The following is a 20,374-nucleotide window of genomic DNA, read 5'->3' as shown; positions in this document are numbered from 1 at the left end:
GGCAAAATCCATGGTATGCCGCACAGTTTAGTATTTGACCGAGATCCCCTGTTCCTTAGTCGCTTCTGGCAAGAGCTATCCATACTAAGTGGCATGAAGCTTCGAATGAGCTTAGCCTATCATCCTCAGTCAAAAGGGTAGATTGAAGTGCTAAATAGAGTCATTGAATAGTATCTACAAGCTTTCGTCCATTCTCGGCCGACAACTTGGGGAAAATTTCTATCATGGGCAGAGTGGTCATATAACACGTCCATCAACTCAGGAACTCAGATGTCACCTTACGAGATTACTTTTGGAAAGCGACCTCCCAATATTGCCTAGTACGTTGCGGGAACATCCAACATTGATGTTGTTGATGAATCTCTGGTTAATCGTGAAGCTGTATTTGCCAATCTAAAGAAGAAGCTCCTCAAAGCACAACATACTATGAAGCACTTTGCTGATGATAAGAGACGCGATGTAAACTTTCAGGTGGGTGATTCGGTGTTCGTGAAGTTAAGGCCACGCCGCAAACATTAGTAACAGGAGCTACATATTCTAAGTTGACTAAACAATTTTTTGGACCATTTCAAATCTTGCAGAAGGTGGGTCTAGTGATTTACCAGCTTCAACTACCACCTAACTCTCGCATTCATCCAGTGTTCCACTGTTCTTTTATCAAACTATCACACCAAGCACCTGACATGGCTAGTTTCACTGCTGAACTACCACCTTCATCAGTTAACAATGAACTAATTGTGTCTCCTTTAATCCTCAACACTAAATGGGATTACTCAAATGAAGAGTGTAAGCTACTGGTCTTGGTTCAGTGGAAAGGGCTATTTCCTGATGATACTTTGTGGGAATCATGGGAGACTTTTAAGATTGATTACCACCTTGAGGACAAGGTGCTTTTCGAAGAGCATGGGAATGTTATGAAATGAACCAAACAATCACAACCAGAAACATAGCAAGCAGACATAAATCAAAGGGTGGTGACCAAGCCATAATACCTGAATGATTTTGTGTAACTAACCTTGATAGGGGGTGTTGACCTAGCAGGAATTCATTGGCTCCACAAACATATTCTGTCTGCCATTATCCTTTATTGTTATTTGCTAGGATACTAGAATCTTCTTTCTGTTATTTGCCTTGAACCTGTTACTAATTTGTTAGAATTTGGTTAGCAACTTTAAATCAATAAGCCGCAGTGCTATAAAAAGACATGAATCATGTAAAGAAAGGCATAGAAATAAAATCACTTTTCTCTTCTCTTGTTCTTTAGAGGAACCTAGCCCTCGAAGTCTAGGATTGCCTTGAGCTGATTTTCGACTCACAATAGAATCCCAACTTCCACGGTTCCATCTAGCATTTGCATCACATGCTTCATTGAAGGTCTAAGAGCTAGATTTGGATGAACACACCATAGTCCAATCAAGGCCATCTCCCCAAACCTCCTGAAATCATTCAACTATTCTGAGTCGTGTCTCATCACTACCTCTATCTTCCTAGACATCACACACCTCAAAACCAAATTTGAAAAAACCAAATCATCATCTTTGTTGTCTTCTACATCGTGACGAGATTCAATGTGCCTCCTGTGTAACATCCCATTTTTTTTCGTATATAAAATTTTAGAGAATAATGATGTTTTATAATTAAATAAATAAAGAAAAATAGTTATAATAAAATAATGGTTTGAGAGAAAATAAGAAGGGTATTTTATTATTCATTTGATGGAGAATAAAATAGAGTTTCTTTTTTTTTATAAAATAATAAAAATAAATAAATAAAGTAAATAATAGGTTGTGAATATCCCTAGTTATAAATAGCGACATACTAGGTCAATTTTCAGACTAACTTCTCAGTCTCCTTTGCCTACCAATTTCGTTTTTTCTCTCTTCCTCTCCCAAAACCCTCTCTTTTTCCCGTAGGCCACCAAACCTGTCTCAGAAAAATGATGATCTCGGACTTATTCACCGTTGGATTGTCGTGAAATTTAAACAGCATGTTCAAAACCCATTTAGGAGAATTCTGACCGTTGGGAATTTGGATATCACGTCTGAGCTAAGAGAAATACCCCTCTCATTGTAACATTTTTCTTTCCCTCAGAAATCCAGAGCTGTCTTGGTAAAACTACGATCTCGGTTTCGTTAACCGTTGGATTGTCGTAAAGTTTGGAAATGTTGTTCGAAATTCAGTTGCGCACGCTTTAAACGTTGGGATTTGTGAGATAATGTTCGTGGAGGGAGAAAAAGGAATCGCATGAAGATAGTCCAAATGGAGGCTTTAATCCTTTCTCCGTTTCTCTGACGTTTGGGAACTCTATTGGAGCAGTCGGAGGAAAAACTGGAAGAATCTTAGGGAACCGTTAGAGATGACGCTATCGCTGTGGGAAGACACGTGAGTCCGCTTAGAGGTAAGGGATGAGTTATTCACAGTTGGGGATTAGTGAGAACATGTGTAGGAGTTCTTAGAGGATTAAATTGAGGTTTTATTTTGGGATGTTTGTTAAGTTGCAATTTTTCCTTTATGATTATAAATAAAATATTGATGTCCTAATGAAAATTGCTTGATAAATTGTGCTCTTGATATTTGTATATTTTGACCTATGATTTTGATATAATTGTGTAATATTATTTGAGGGGTTTTAGTCCTCATGTTGTGATAGTCTTTTATATAAATTGTTATATTGAGGATATAAAATGATGATTCAAATTGTGAGTATGTGATGAATTGTAGAATAACATTTGCTTTGAGATTATAATATTGTTATTGAGATTGAGTATAAGTGTAAAGTTGAATATGTGGTAATTTGTGAGATACGTGTAAACATGTGATGGTGGATTGTGACACTATGAGATGTGAAATTGTGAATGAGTTCTAGTTGTGGATAAGTGTGTAGTTAACACTTGATGTGAAATTACTTGTGTTGTAAGCTATGAATTATACAATAACCCGACCAGCGTTATCTTGAGAAAAGCGTTGATGCGCAGTGTTAAAGAGAAAATGTAGGTTTCCTATTTAGGAACCAATGTTAAATCGTAGCGCAATTGTGTTGAACGTGTTTAAAACACGAGTGTAAGGTCGTGTGTATTGTATAATTCATGAGCAGTGTCTGCATGCAAAAAATTATTTTAGGGGTTGGACCTTAATCAGGAGGGAGAGGCCCTGACGGACTCTTCGGAGTGTAAGCCTTGGGGGTCACCGGGTTTGAGTGCTCCTTTAAGCCTATGCTGATCCCATATGGTTGGAGCATTCTCGCAAAACATCGTGACTGGTCTCCCTATGTTCTTACTTAGTGAGAGTGACATGACAAACCCATGGTGTGGTGTGTCTTGTTATGTACTCCTAAGCGCCCCAGGGTGGTTTTTCACTGATATGGTACCACATTGCATATACGATTGAGTCTTAGCATAATTGTTGCATATGCTTGCTAATTGATGTGTTATTATATCATGATCGAAGTGTGGGATTCTTGTGTAATGCGATTGATGATTGAAAAGTGAATTTTGAATGGCGAAGTGGTGAAGTTACGTGAGCTATGTTTAAGCAAGTGGTATCTCATTTATATAATATGTATATTTAATTGTCTTGTTTCTCTATTAGCTAGGAATGTGATAACTCACTCCCTGTGTGTTGTTGTGTTTGGATCCTGTGATGATCTTGAACTTGTGTTCGGGGGAGCAGATAAATAGGTGAATGACTATGAAGAACCTCATGCTAAAGGACACGGGAACACAACGCTCTGATAGGATGTGACATTAGGATATAGGTTCTATATTAATTGTATGAAGCTTAGACGACTTTGTTTGAGTCGAGAATACTTTATTATTTATTTGGACAAGTTTGAATATGATGCAGAAGAAAATGAATGTGAGCCTTTTTCCCCTTTGAAAGACTTGTAAAAAAAATGTTTTAAAAATACTTTTAATTAATATTTGAATTTTTTTTCCTTATTAGTATATATGTGAGGGGTAGAGGGTGTCACATCCTGCAGCAAATAATGTGCAATAGCATAACCCCTAAACTGTATATATCAACTTTGGCAATTATTGGTGCACTCTTTAGCCATTCAGGTGCCATGTAACCTATTGTTCCTTTTAAATTAGTGGTTGTTTTAGTTTGGTCTTTGAGTAATAGCTTGGAAAGCCAAAAATCTGCAATCTTTGTTGTGTGATTGGCATCAAGTAACACATTTTGGGGTTTGATATCACAATGTATGATTTTGTGGTGGCATTCTTCATGCAAGTAATAGTAAGCCTCTTGTGACTTCAATAGCCATTTCAATCCTCTGACCCCATTGAGGCCTTTCTCCCTCTCCAAACAAAAAGCTTGACAATGCTCCATTCGACATCAATTCGTACACAAGAATTCAGTGGCTACTCTCATTGCAAAAGCCCAAAAGCCTCACCAAGTTTCTTTGATGGGTACGACCAATAACTTTGAGCTCAATCATGAATTAACTTTCATTTTTCTCAATTTTCTTTACTGCAATACCAATCTCTGTGTTGTTTATTGTTAAAGTACCCTGTTAGACTTTGCCCGAAGATCCCTTTCCAAGAATCCTAATGAATCCATCTTTTGCTTCATGCAGCTCCTGGAAGGTGAACTCTCTGAAGTTGATTCCAATTGCGCTTGCATTTAGATACTGCTTTCTTCTTGCTAGTCTCTGAGTGAAAGGATGATAGTCAACAACAAGGGCACCAAAGAAACACGCAAGTGTGTCAGTAACTGCAATCATAACTTTAAAAAAGTTTTTTACATTAAAACTCTTCTTCTTGGTAGCTTTATTAGATGTCCCATACTCATTGTTTGGAACTTTAAGCAGTGGTTTTTGTCCCTTTGAAGAAGAGCTATTTCTAGCATTCAACAAGGAAAGCCTTTTCTTGGCACATGTAAAGGTGGAAGCGTTATAAGTTATAGCAACGATATTACAATCATCCATTACAGACTTCTTACAAATCAACACTAGTTACGCGAACACAATTAGTATCAAATTGGAAATCAGTGTCCTCAAACACCTCTAGCTTGAAGTTCTTCTCTACACAATAAATGATTGTAGTTGGTGGGTGACACTCTTTGGACACATCTTGATTATCCAATGGGATATAACTTGGAATACACTCACACTTTACTGATTCATTGTCAGGAGAAGTGCTGTTAGAATAAGCCAATATTTTTATTGTACAACTCATTTATTGGTTATTATTGTAGTTAGATTAGTTGTCAATTAATTAGTTACAACTAACTCTGCATGTGTTAATAGACTAATTCTACTTTACAACTTTATTAGCTTCTTGGCCAATGTAACAATTCTTGTATAAATAGGGAATTATTCCCTAATCAATAAAAAGTGGGTTCATTTTCACAAATCTTACATGGTATCAGTTGTTAATTGCTCTCTCTGATGAACTCTCTCTTTCTTGCGATTCACGATTTTCATGTTCTGCATGTCTTTCTTTTCATCTTGCGCCATTGATTCTCTGAGTTTTTCTTGCAATTCTTCGTTCGCGATCTCTGCGACTCTTTGATTGCAATCTTTCAATGGCTTCTTCTGCTTCCACATCTTCTACTCCTTCAACCGCGGTGACTTCCACCATTTCATTTGTTCAAGATTTCTCCAATCCCTATTTCATACACTCTAATGAAAATCCTTCGAACAAAATTGTTACAGTAGTGCTTGATGGATTGAATTACCATGACTGGGCGCAAGCGATGACCATGGTGTTTGAAATGAAGAACAAATTAAGGTTTATTGACGGTACAATTCAGAAACCTAGTGATTCCAATCCTAATTTCGATCAACGGAAACGATGCAACAACCTGATTTGATATTGGATCAATCATTTTGTGACACCAGAAATTGCAACCAGCGTCATTTGGTTCACTCAAGCTTCTGATGTGTGGAATGCACTACGTAATCAGTTTTCTCAAGGCGACTACATTTGAATTCTTCAAATACATTATGATCTTTATTCTTTGAAGCAAGGTGATCTCTCTATCACCAATTACTTCACAAAGGTCAAGATTCTCTAGAATGAACTTTGCAATTTCAGGTCGATACCTTCATGTGATTCTTCACCCACAGGTTCATGCAAATCAATTGTGGCTATGCAGAAATATCGAGGCATTGATAGTGTCTTGTGTTTCCTTCAAGGCCTCAATGATCCTTACAACCAGGCTAGGTCTCAAATCCTTATGCTTGATCCCCTGCCTTCTCTTGAGAAGGTTTTCTCCATCATCATACAACAAGAAAGGCATATGAATTTGGCAATTCTTCCCACTACTATTGCTGTGTTAGCTGTGCAGTCTGCACCTTCATATACTACTGCCTCTCTAGGTCATGGCAGAGGATACTGTAAACAAGGCCAATCTCGCCATTGCGCACATTGTGGCAGAAACAATCATACAGTTGATACTTGCTTTGAAAATCATGGTTATCCTCCTAGTTGGAAGTCCAAGAAAGCATATGCTAATCAAATTTTTGCTTTTGCTTGCTCATCTGAAGAACTGAATTCATCTGCTATTTCTGAGGCATTTTCTAGTCTCTCCAAAGATCAACTCGCTAATTTGATTGCTCTGCTTCCTAATGCAAAGCCTACTGCCACTATTGTGAGCTCAGCAAATTTGGTAAGCTCTCACAATATATCTGTTCAACCATCTTCAGGTACAGCCACTTGGCTTTTAGATTCTGGTGCTATAGATCACTTTACATGTTCACTACACTGGTTTTCCTCTTTTCAATCCATTAAACCAGTTCTTGTCTCTTTGCCAAATGGAAAAACTGTTGTGGCTTTGTATAAGGGCACCATTGTTCTAATCGATTCTTTGATATTGCACAATGTTCTTTATGTTGAACATTTTTCTGTGAATATCATTTTTGTGACCAAACTCACCAAAGCTCTTGATTGTAGAGCAATCTTCACCCATAATCCGTGTCTTTTGCTAATGAATACATGCCTAAAGATGATTGGTACTGCTAAGGAATTCAAAGGTCTTTACTATTTGATTCTTCCTGAGCATTTTAATTGTCATAAGTTTCTCAATTACATAGTGTAAACATCACTACTAGTCATATTTGTAGAAGCAAAGACTTTGACTTTGGTGTTTTGATGATGCCATATGATCATGACGTTTTGGTGTCTTATGGAAATACGTTTCTCAAGATTAATTCAAGGCAACAATCCGAGAATACAAGATACAACATCAAGAAGATGTCTAGTATTTTAGGAAGGGAATTCCAAATTGAAATAGCAAAAGGTTTGACCAAGAAATTTAAGTTAAAAAGTCATTTTCAAGAGATTTACTCTCTGGTAATCGATTACCAGAGGATGTAATCGATTACCAGTGACCAAAAATGATTTACAACAACCATTACAAATTTGAATTTAAACTTTACACTGTGTAATCGATTTCACATGGATGGTAATCGATTGCCAGCAGTTACTGAACATTATGATTCAAATTTTAAAGCCTGTAATCTATTACACAAGTCTTGTAATCGATTACCAAAGGAGATTTTCAGAAAATTATTTCCAAGAGTCACAACTTTTCAAATGGTTTTTTAATGGTCATCAAAGGTCTATTTATTTGTGACTTGGAACACGAATTTGCTTAGAGTTTTTCATAACAAAAAGGTCTTATCCTCTTAAAAAGCAAAATCTTCTTATCCTCTTAAGATTCCTTGGCCAATACACTTGCAATTCAATAAGGAATTATTTGAGTGCTCAAATTGTTCAATCTATCTCTTTCAAGAGAGATTTCGTTTTGCTCTTCTTTCTATTTCTAAAAAGGGATTAAGAGACCGAGGGTCTCTTGTTGTAAAGAAATCTGAACACAAAGGAAGGGTTGTCCTTGTGTGGTTCAGAACTTGTAAAGGGATTTTACAAGATAGTGGAACTCTCAAGCGGGTTGTTTGGGGACTGGACATAGACACAAGGGTGTGACCGAACCAGTATAAATCTGAGTTTGCACTTTCTCTTCCCTTAAACTCTTTTATTTATAATTGCTTTACATTTATATTCAGATTGTTTAATTTGAATCATTATTTAGAAATTCATCTTTAAGGGAACTTGGAACTTGTATTGAAATCAAAGTAGAATTTTAATTGGGGAAATAGTTTGTAATATCTTAATTCAACCCCTCCTTTTTAAGATATTTGAGGCCACTTGTCCAACAAGTGGTATCAGAGCTTCATTCTTGTATAAAGTTTAGAAGCTTCAAGAATAATGACCTCAGCAAACTTCTTATTCCCAGAAGGAAACTCAATAAATTGGCCTCCCATTTTTAATGGAGAGGGTTACCACTACTGGAAAACCCGAATGCAAATTTTCATTGAGGCAATAGATTTAAACATTTGGGAAGCCATAGAAGTTGGACCTTATGTACCCACCATGGTGGCTGGAAATACAACAATAGAGAAGCCTAGAGAAGAGTGGTCTGAAGAAGAAAGAAGATTAGTGCAGTATAATTTAAAGGCTAAAAACATCATTACCTCTGCCCTAGGAATGGATGAATATTTTAGGGTGTCAAATTGTAAGAGTGCTAAGGATATGTGGGACACTCTACAAGTTACACATGAGGGAACAAATGATGTCAAAAGATCTAGGATAAATACTTTAACTCATGAGTATGAATTATTTAGGATGAAGACAAATGAAAGTATACAAGATATGCATAAAAGATTTACACATATAGTTAATCATCTTGCATCATTAGGAAGAACTTTTCAAAACGAGGATCACATAAATAAAGTATTAAGATGTTTAAGAAGAGAATGGCAACCAAAGGTAACAGCCATCACAGAATCTAGAAATTTGTCTATTATGTCTCTTGCTACTCTATTTGGAAAATTACAGGAACATGAGATGGAGTTGCAAAGACTAAATCAACATGAAGAAAATGATAAAAAGAAGAAGGGAATTGCTCTTAAAGCCTCATCTTCAATCCAAGAGGAAAGTGACATAGAAGATTCAATTGACTTGGATGAAGATGAAGATCTTAGCCTCTTTGTCCAAAGATTCAACAAATTTATTAGAATGAGAGAAATCAAAGAAGACAAAACTTCAAACCTAAAAGAAGAACTGAAGAGTCATCTCAAATCCAAAAATGCTTTGAGTGCAATCAACCCGGACATCTGAGGGCTGATTGTCCAATCCTTAAGAGAATGATAGAGAAGTCTGAAAAGAAGACTATTGGAGATAAGAAGGCAAAGAAGGCCTATATCACATGGGATGACAACGACTTAGAATCGTCAGATGATTCTGAAAAAGAAATGGTTAATCTATGTCTAATGGGCAAAAATTATGAAAGCGACAAAGAGGTAACATCTTCTAACAAATCTATTTCTTTTGATGAGTTACAAGATGCATTTGCTGAATTACATAGTGAATCAATTAAACTAGCAAAACTTGTCTCTTCATCTAAGAAAACAATTTCAGAATTAGAGAAAGAAAATTCAAAATTAAACAAAGAAATAGATAATTTTAAAACTGAAGTTTCAATCTCTAAATCTAGTGATAAAGATTATATTTCTATAATGACTAATGAAAAAGTAAATTCATGTAAATGTTGTAGCAAATATGTAGAAGAGATTAAAAATTTGAAACAATCACTTGCAAAATTTTCAATTGGCAAGAATAATCTAGATGTCATATTAGGAAATCAAAGATGTATTTTTAATAAAGCAGGAATTGGATACAAACCAGAAAAACAACAAAAGTTTTACAAAAATTTCTTTTCTTTCTCATAAAAATACAATTCTCCTTTCATTACATGTTTCTATTGTGGAAGAAAAAGGCATGGCACATCTACTTGTTATTTTAGGAAAAATTGCAACAATATTAAAATGATATGGGTCCCAAAAGGATCTTTAGTCAACACTAACACACAAGGACCCAATAAAGTTTGCGTACCTAAGTCACAAACTTAATCATGTAGGTATCTTTGAAGAAGAAATGGTACATAGATAGCGGCTGTTCAAAGCATATGACGGGAGATTCATCAAAATTCACACATATCTCTCCCAAGAAAAGTGGATATGTTACTTATGGTGATAACAACAAAGGTAGAATTCTTGGAGTTGGAAAAATAGGTACGAATTTTTCAAACTCCATTGAAAATGTTCTACTTGTTGAAGGCCTTAAGCACAACTTGCTTAGTGTTAGTCAATTATGTGATAAGGACTATCTAGTATCATTTGATTCTCAAAAATGTCGTATTGAACATAAACATGATACTAATATAAAGCATATAGGGTATAGAGTTAACAATGTTTATATGATAGACTTAAGTCAAAAACTAGATAATAATAAATGTTTTCTTAGCAAATATGATGATCCATGGCTATGGCATAAACGTATTGCTCACATAAACATGGAACACTTAAATAAATTGATTTCAAAATATTTAGTTGTTGGTTTGCCAAAACTAAAATTTGAAAAAGATAGACTATGTGATGCATGTCAAAAAGGAAAACAAACTAGAGTTTCATTCATATTTAAAAACATTGTTTCAACTACTCAACCTTTACAATTATTACACATGGATTTGTTTGGACCTTCTAGAATCATGAGTCTTGGAGGAAGTTACTATGCCCTTGTTATAGTTGATGACTATTCTAGATATACTTGGACATTATTTATCACTCATAAGAATGATGCATTTCAAGCATTTAGGAAACTTGCAAAAGTTATTCAAAGTAAGAAAAATCTCAAAATTATATCTATTAGGAGTGATCATGGGGGTGAGTTTGAAAATAAAGAATTTGAGTTATTTTGTGAAAAGCATGGCATTGAACATAATTTTTCTGCACCTAGAACCCCTCAACAAAATGGAGTTGTTGAAAAGAAAAATAGGTCTTTGTAAGAGATTGCTAGAACCTTATTGAATGATACTCATCTTCCAAAATATTTTTGGGTTGAAGCCGTTAACACTGCATGTTATATCTTGAATAAGGCTTTAATAAGACCCATTTTAAAGAAAACTCCATATGAACTATTTAATGGTAGAAAACCCAACATTTCACATCTTCATGTTTTTGGTTGCAAATGCTTTGTATTAAACAATGGTAAAGAAAACTTAGGAAAATTTGATGCTAAGTCAGATGAAGGAATTTTCCTTGGATATTCCTTGCATAGTAAAGCTTATAGAATATATAATAAAAGAACTATGACTATTGAAGAATCTATTCATGTTTCCTTTGATGAGTCTAATGCTATTTCTCTGAGAAAGGATATTTTGGATGATGTTGCAGAATCTTTAGAACAAATGCATATTCATGGAAAAGATTCTAAAGGGAAAGGGAAAGGAAGCAATGAAGATCCTCCAGAAGAAGCCAAATCAAATGATGAACTTCCAAAAGAATGGAGAGCTTCAAAAGATCATCCCCTTGACAACATTATTGGTGATATCTGAAAAGGGGTAACAACTAGACATTCTCTTAAAGATTTATGCAACAATATGGCTTTTGTATCTATGATTGAACCTAAAAATATAAATGAAGCCATATTAGATGATCATTGGATAATTGCTATGCAAGAAGAACTAAATCAGTTTGAAAGAAATAATGTGTGGGAATTAGTAAAGAAACCTGAAAATTACCCTATCATAGGAACAAAATGGGTATTTAGGAATAAGTTAGATGAACATGGCATAATCATTAGGAATAAGGCTAGATTAGTTGCAAAAGGATACAATCAAGAAGAAGGTATAGATTATGAAGAAACATATGCTCTAGTTTCAAGATTAGAAGCCATTAGAATGCTTTTAGCCTATGCATCTATAATGAATTTTAAGCTTTATCAAATGGATGTTAAAAGTGCTTTTCTAAATGGCTTAATTCAAGAAGAAGTATATGTTGAACAACCTCCAGGTTTTGAAATATCAGATAAGCCAAATCATGTTTATAGATTGAAAAAGGCTTTATATGGTTTGAAACAAGCCCCTAGGGCATGGTATGAACGTTTAAGCAAATTTATTTTAGAAAAAGATTTTTCTAGAGGAAAAGTGGATACCACACTATTCATAAAGAGAAAGTATGATGATATTCTGTTAGTTCAAATATATGTTGATGATATAATCTTTGGATCCACTAATGATTCATTGTGCAAAGAATTTTCTCTTGATATGCAAAGCGAATTTGAGATGTCAATGATGGGAGAACTAAATTACTTCCTGGGGTTACAAATCAAGCAAACTAAAGAAGGTATATTTGTCAATCAAGCAAAATACTACAAAGAATTGATCAAAAGATTTGATATGGAAAGTGTCAGGCACATGGCTACACCTATGAGTACTGGATGTTACTTAGATAAAGATGAATCTGGTCAGTCTATAGACATGAAACAATATCGAGGTATGATTGGATCTCTTCTCTATTTATCTGCTAGTAGACCTGATATCATGTTTAGTGTATGCATGTGTGCTAGGTTCCAATCTAATCCCAAACAATCACATTTGAGTGAAATAAAAAGGATCATAAGATACCTAGTAGGAACAATTAATTTAGGATTATGGTATCCTAAGAACTCAACTTGTAACTTAATAGGATACTTTGATTCTGACATTGCCGGATCCAAAACTGATAGAAAGAGCACTAGTGGAACATGTCAATTTATTGGATCTGCTTTTGTATCATGGCATAGTAAGAAACAAAATAGTATTTCTTTATCTACTGCTGAAGTGGAATATATTTCTGCTAGCAGTTGTTGTGCCCAAATTTTATGAATGAAGCAACAACTATCTGACTATGGAATCCTTCTTGATCATATACCAATTAGGTGTGACAATACCAGTGCAATAAATTTATCCAAAAATCCAGTTCAACATTCTAGAACCAAACATATAGAAATTAGGCACCATTTTCTAAGAGATCATGTTCTAAAGGGACATTGTGTGCTAGAGTTTGTTGATACAAAGAATCAACTTGCTAATATCTTCACAAAACCTTTCCCCAAAGAAACATTCTTCTCTATTAGAAGGGAATTAGGCCTCTTAGATATTAGTGATTTAGATAAATAAGGATTGATTGATTGAATAATCTATTCTTAGTGATTGATTGTTTGTGTTAAGTATGTTACTTTGCTTGATTTTGCTTAAATTCATGTTATTATGTTTGATTGATGCATTATTGTGTATATGATGTTTGAATGATTGAATTAAATACATATTAGTAATGATGATTGATACTGATTAGATGTTTTTAGTATAGATATAGATAATTTTTTAGAAGAACTAGCCTAGTTTGTGTTCTGGTAATCGATTACCATTAAATGTAATCGATTACACATGAACAGATAGCATGTAATCGATTACAACAGCCTGTAATCGATTACTAGAAGGCTTACTACTCCTGTAATCGATTACCAAACCTTGTAATCGATTACATCACATCCTCTTCTATATATACTCACGAAAACCAGTCACGCTGCGCAGCCACACTCCTCCTTCGTGCCTCCACTTCCCTAAATTTTCAAATCTTCATATCTCCTTCAATTCTTAACCAAAACACGTCCCACAAAGCCCAATCTTCATCTTTTTCAATCCTCATTCAATTCCACCGATTGAAATTCACTAAAACTTCATCAAATGGTAGAATCGTCAAAGAAGCAAAAGGGATCATTCTCCACCACCGCTGCTGCTGGCCATCGCCGCCACAGACCATCTGAAGCACCCACAACACCAATTCATCCTTCCTTTTCATCTCCAAGATCATCTACTCTATTTTCTTCAGATGATCAATGTCTAGGGTACAATTCTCAATTTTCTTCTAGGATCATTCTAGACCCTAAGTACCTAAACACAAATTTCTTTAATGATGAGACATTTGACTATTATCAAGTGTTTCAAAACTCTGGATTGGTGTATTTTATGTCCTTGAAATTGCCTTACTGTCCTGAACTTGTTAAAGTCTTTTATAGCAATTTAAAAATTCAGGATGGTATTATTTCTTCTGAGGTGCATGGTATTTTTATGATCATTGATCAATCTTTGTTCTTTTCACTGACTAAATTACCCAGTCAAGGTGCACCTTTTGAGGGCACCATTGTTGATGATTGGAAATTCGATTATTCTAATCATGACGCTCGCCGTATGGTTTGCAATGATCAGGCTGAAATGACCGGTAGATTGCTGGCCAGCTCATTAACCTTTGATTGTCGCATCTTGCACTATATTATTGTTAGAATTTTGCTTCCCCGTTCTTCAAATTTAGCTCAAGCCTCTGAGGAGGACTTGATTTTGATGTGGGCTGTTCTTACTAGTTGTCAGATCGACTGGGCTCACTTGGTTAGGTACCGAATGTATAAGGCATTACGGGCCAATGCACCTCTCCCTTATCCTCAATTGGTCACTTTGTTTCTCTGTCATTTTCAAATTCCTCTTGATGATGAACCTTTTGTTCAAGTCAAGCGTTCCTTTGCTATAGGTGCTGGTGCAGTCACTTCATTTGGTTATCGTAAGGATCGTAATGGTCAATGGCTAAAGAAGGACGCACTCCCTCCACAAGACGAGCGTACTCCTTCTCCTCCTCCTCAGCAAGATGATTCAACCCTTATGACTGAAGTTCTTTCAGAATTACGGGGTCTCCGCACTTATGTTGGTGAACGATTTGATTCGTTGGATAGTTGCTTTGCAGGAATGGGTACCCGTCTCATGCAGCTTGAACAGGATGTGGGTTATATTCGTCAGAGCTTTGATCTTCCACCACCACCACCACCTTCTTAGTTTTTTTTAGGATGTTATTATCTTTTATTATAAGCCGTGTATTTGGCTATGTTTTTTACGTTATCATTTTCTGAACTTTTGTTATCTTTCGATAATTAGCACTTAGTCTTTTATGCTTGGATTATATTTGGTTATGACTTATTTATGCTTGGATAATATTTGGTTTTGACTTATGGATGATTGACTCATATTTGGTTGTGACTTATGATTGATTATGGACACTTTAGTTATATCATCTTGTGTTGGTTGCCACACATTTTGGCTTTTTGATGTTGCCAAAGGGGGAGAGAAATTGGGTGGTATAGAAGCTTAGAAATCAAGTGATCATCAGGTATAGAATCTTAGAAATAGAAGCTTAGAAATCAAGAGATCATCATTTCCAAAACATAGGGGGAGTATGAAATGAGTGAACGCAATATATCATCATGCATATACATTGCTTGTATCTTGATTTCAGGAATTAAATTTTCATCATCAAAAAGGGGGAGAATGTAGAAGCAAAGACTTTGACTTTGGTGTTTTGATAATGCCATATGATCATGACGTTCTGGTGTCTTATGGAAATATGCTTCTCAAGATTAATTCAAGACAACAATCCGAGAATACAAGATACAACATCAAGAAGATGTCTAGTATTTTAGGAAGGGAATTCCAAATTGAAATAGCAAAAGGTTTGTCCAAGAAATTTAAGTTAAAAAGTCTTTTGCAAGAGATTTACTCTCTGGTAATCGATTACCAGAGGATGTAATCAATTACCAGTGGCCAAAAATGATTTACAACAACCATTACAAATTTGAATTTAAACTTTACACTGTGTAATCGATTTCAGATGGATGGTAATCGATTAACAACAGTTACTGAACGTTATGATTCAAATTTTAAAGCCTGTAATCGATTACACAAGTCTTGTAATCGATTACCATAGGAGATTTTCAAAAAATTATTTCCAAGAGTCACAACTTTTCAAATGGTTTTTTTTATGTCCATCAATGGTCTATTTATTTGTGACTTGGAACACGAATTTGCTTAGAGTTTTTCAGAACAAAAAGGTCTTATCCTCTCAAAAAGCAAAATCTTCTTATCCTCTTAAGATTCCTTGGCCAATACACTTGCAATTCAATAAGGAATTATTTGAGTGCTCAAATTGTTCAATCTATCTCTTTCAAGAGAGATTTCTTTTTCTCTTCTTTCTATTTCTAAAAAGGGATTAAGAGACCGAGGGTCTCTTGTTGTAAAGAAATCTGAATACAAAGGAAGGGTTGTCCTTGTGTGGTTCAGAACTTGTAAAGGGATTTTACAAGATAGTGGAACTCTCAAGCGGGTTGTTTGGGGACTGGACGTAGGCACAAGGGTGTGACCGAACCAGTCTAAATTTGAGTTTGCACTTTCTCTTCCCTTAAACTCTTTTATTTATTATTGCTTTACATTTATATTCAGATTGTTTAATTTGAATCATTATTTAGAAATTCATCTTTAAGGGAACTTGGAACTTGTATTGAAATCAAAGTAGAATTTTAATTGGGGAAATAATTTGTAATATCTTAATTCAACCCCCCCCCCTTCTTAAGATATTTGAGGCCACTTGTCCAACAATATTTCCACTCATGATGTGTGGCATTATAGATTAGGTCACCCTTCTCATTCTTGTTACAAAATTCTGTAGCAATTCCATTGTAATATTTCCACACATATCAATAAACCGTGTGATACTTGTCACTTGTCCAAACAAAAGCATTTATATTTTAATTCCAGCACAACATTAATTGGGTCTACATTTGATTTAATACATGTTGACATTTGGGGGCCTTATGCCACTCCTTCTATTCAAGGTCATAAGTACTTTCTTACCTTAGTTGATGAGAAATCTAAGTACACTTGGCTTAAACTTAAGAAAACTAAAGCTGAAACTAGACAACATCTTATTGATTTTATTGCTTTAGTTGAAACTCAATTTCATAAAGTAATTAAAATCATTAGGAGTGATGATGGCCTTGAGTTTGCCATGCCTTCATTTTTCCAATCTAAAGGCATCATTCATCAAACATCATTTGTTGAAACTCCTCAACAAAATGGTGCAGTAGAGAGAAAACATCAACACATTCTTAACATTGCTAGATCTCTCAAGTTTCAATCTCACCTACCTATATGTTTTTGGTCCTTTTTAGTAACATATGTTGTCCATATCATTAACATGCTACCCACACCACTCTTAAACAATCACTCTCCTCATTTTCATGTTTACCATGCTCATCCTGATCTGAGTAATCTTATAGTTTTTGGTACTCTTTGCTTTGCTTCCACTCTTTAAGCCCATAGGACTAAGTTTCAGCCTAAAGCCAAGAAATGCATATACCTTGGTCATTCCTTTGGTACCAAGGGTTTCTTACTCTTTGATTTGCATACTAGAGAAATATTTGTGTCTAAACATGTTATTTTCTATGAGACTATTTTTCCTTATCATGACAATACATCTTCTTTCTCTGTTGATTCTGTTTTCCCACTCAATCTACCTGTTATTGACATCAATTCTGATGCTGTCAATTCTGCTCTAGTCTCTTCCATTCCCTTAACCGAGTCTAACTCTTTTGGTACAGAGGCACCCTTTGTTGTATCATCCTCCATTAATGATCACTCTGTATCAACCCCTTCTTCTCCTGTTTCGGCCTCATTGCTTGCTGATTTTGAAGCTTCAACTGTAGTCCCTGCAGATTTTGTTTTTCCTGCAGCTAATGCAGCCCCTGTCCCTGTTGGATCAAATGGCCTCGGAATAATTAAGAAGGGGGGGGGGGTTGAATTAATTATTAATGAACCTTTACTAATTAAAAATCTATTCTTCTTAATGTTACTAGATTTAATTAGGCTTTTACTACCAAGTTAAGAAAGTAAAGAATAGTAATTGAAACTTAACCAAAAGTAAAAGCGATAATTAGAGTGCACAACAGAAATTAAAGAGTGCAGGGAAGAAGAAGACAAACACAAGAGTTTTATACTTGTTCGACAACAACCCGTGCCTACATCCAGTCCCCATGCGACCTGCTGTCCTTGAGATTTCTTTTCAACCTTGTAAATTCCTTTACAAGCAAAGATCCACAAGGGATGTACCCTCCCTTGTTCTCTTTGAACAACCTAGTGGATGTACCCTCCACTAGAACTGATCCATAAGAGATGTACCCTTTCTTGTTCTCAGTCACAATAACCCAAGTAGATGTACCCTCTACTTGTACCACAAAGGATGTACCCTCCAATGTGTTAAGACAAAGTTCTCAGGCGGTTAGTCCTTTGAAACTTTGTGAATAGGGAAACAAAAGAATTCTCAGGCGATTAGTCCTTTGAAATCTTTTGTTTATGGGAAAGGGAAGAATCAAAAGAATTGTCAAACTGTGTCATTTTGAATTCTTTGACAAGGGAGAAGGGAGACACAAAAGATTTCAGGTGGTTAGTCCTTCGTTCTTTTGGAAAAGGGAGAAGAGAGACACAAAAAGAATTCAGGCGATTAGTCCTTGACGAATTCTTTTTGGCAAAGGGAGAAGGGAATGAAAAAGATGAATAGCACAATTTTGTTTTCAAGGTTTGGAAAACCAGAAAACTTTAGAAAGCTTTTGACAAAGGAAGAAGAAGAAGAAATTCAAGAAGATGTTCAAAGAGACTCAAGGGTTGTAAAGGATTGAAATCAATGTATTCAAATGTATGTAAAATGCAAGTTAAGGTTTTGCTTTTATAGACTCTTTATGTCTGGTCAAGAAAATCATTAGAAGAGTTATAACCTTTAGAAAAACTTGAAAACCATTGGAAGAGTTACATCTTTTGGTTTTTATTCAAAACTTATCACTGGTAATCGATTACCAAATCATTGTAATCGATTACACAAAACATTTTTGTGAAAGAATGTGACTCTTCACATTTGAATTTGAATTTCAACGTTCAAACACACTGGTAATTGATTACCAATATATTGTAATCGATTACACCATTTTGAAATTGATTGGAACGTTGTAAATTCAGTTGAAAGTTTTTTGGAAACAAAACTTTCCATTGGTAATTGATTACAGTAAACTGGTAATCGATTACCAGAGAGTAAAAATTCTTTGGTAAAAGCTTTTGTGAAAACTTCATGTGCTACTCAATGTTTTGAAAAACTTTTTTGTACTTATCTTGATTGAGCCTTTTCTTGATTCTTGAATCTTGATCTTGATTATTCTTGGTTCTTGATTCTTGAAAACTTGAAACTTGAAACTTGTCTTGAATCTTTCTCTTGATTCTTGAATTGTTCTTGACTTAATCTTGAAATCATTCTCATAGGCTTTTTGTCATCATCTTTGTTATCATCAAAACACCTTGAATCAATCTTGATTCATCATCATGAAGCAATGAAGCTTGCTTCTACAGTCCCAACCAGATTTTCTACTAGAATCAAAACTACTCCTAAATACCTGAATGAATACAAATGTAATGTACTTAATTCCATGGGAAGTGCACATCATCTTTCAGGTACACCTTATCCCTTCACAGATTTTACCTCTTTTACTCATTTATCTTCTCCTCACACTGCGTATTTACTTTCTTTGTCCACTGTCCCTAAGCCTCAGACATGTACTCAAGCTGTGAAACATGGTTGTTGGAGAGATGCTATGGACAAAGAAATTGCAGCCTTGGAGAGTAACAGAACCTGGACTCTTACTGCTTTACCTTTTGCTAAAAAGCCTATTGGTTCTAAATGGGTTTATAAGATCAAGAGGAAAGCAGATGGAAGTATAGAGAGGTATAAGGCTCGTTTGGTTGCCAAGGGATATACGCAACTTGAGGGTGTTGATTACAGTGAGACCTTTTCTCCGGTTGTTAAACTTACAACGATTCGACTAGTTCTTGCCTTAGCAGCAACTAAAAATTGGTTTTTACATCAACTCGATGTACATAACCCTTTTTTACATGGTGATGTAATTGAGGATGTCTACATGATAATGCCACCTGGTTTTAAAACTCCTAAAGAAGGTTTAGTGTGCAAGCTTCAAAAGTCTCTTTACGATTTGAAGCAAGCAAGCAAGCAGTGGAATGCCAAACTTACTACTGCACTGTTGTTTTTGGGGTACCACCAGTCTCCCTCTGATCATTCTATGTTTGTTAAGACCCAAGACAAGTTGATTACTATTCTCTAGTTCTATGTGGATGACATAGTCTTGACTGGGAACAATTTGGATGAAATTGTGGTTGTTAAAGCCTTTCTGGATCAGAAATTCAAAATTAAGGACCTCGAATCTCTTAAATTCTTTTTAGGCCTGGAGGTTGCTCGGTCAAAATCAGGCATAGTGCTGTCTCAAAGAAAATATGCACTTGAATTGTTGGATGATGTTGGTCTTTTGGGCTGCAAACCAGCCTCGATTCCCATGATTTTTAATTTTAAGCCTGAGATTTCTACTGATACTCTGTTGCCTGATCCAACAAGCTATAGAAGACTCATTGGGAGGCTTATCTACCTTACAAATACTCGGCCAGGTCTGTGTTTTTTTGTGCATAAACTCAGCCAATACCTTGCTTCTCCTCATCAAAGTCATTATGATGCAGCACTTCATATACTTAGGTATGTCAAGGGTTGTCCAGGGAAAGGTCTTTTCTTCTCTTCCACTAATGATCTTAAGCTCACGGCCTTCAGTGATTCAGACTGGGTAGCTTG

At 35.4% G+C, this 20,374-nt stretch overlaps 1 pseudogene; it reads right to left on the bottom strand.

Moving 5' to 3' along the window:
* Positions 1-20,374, bottom strand: part of LOC114396947 — a 32,264-nt pseudogene that overhangs the window by 8,489 nt on the left and 3,401 nt on the right.

This window comes from Glycine soja, chromosome 18 (genome assembly GCF_004193775.1).
Source record: "Glycine soja cultivar W05 chromosome 18, ASM419377v2, whole genome shotgun sequence".
Lineage (NCBI taxonomy): Eukaryota > Viridiplantae > Streptophyta > Magnoliopsida > Fabales > Fabaceae > Glycine > Glycine soja.
The sequence above is the reverse complement of the archived record's forward strand: the minus strand, read 5'-3'. Positions and strand labels throughout refer to the sequence as shown.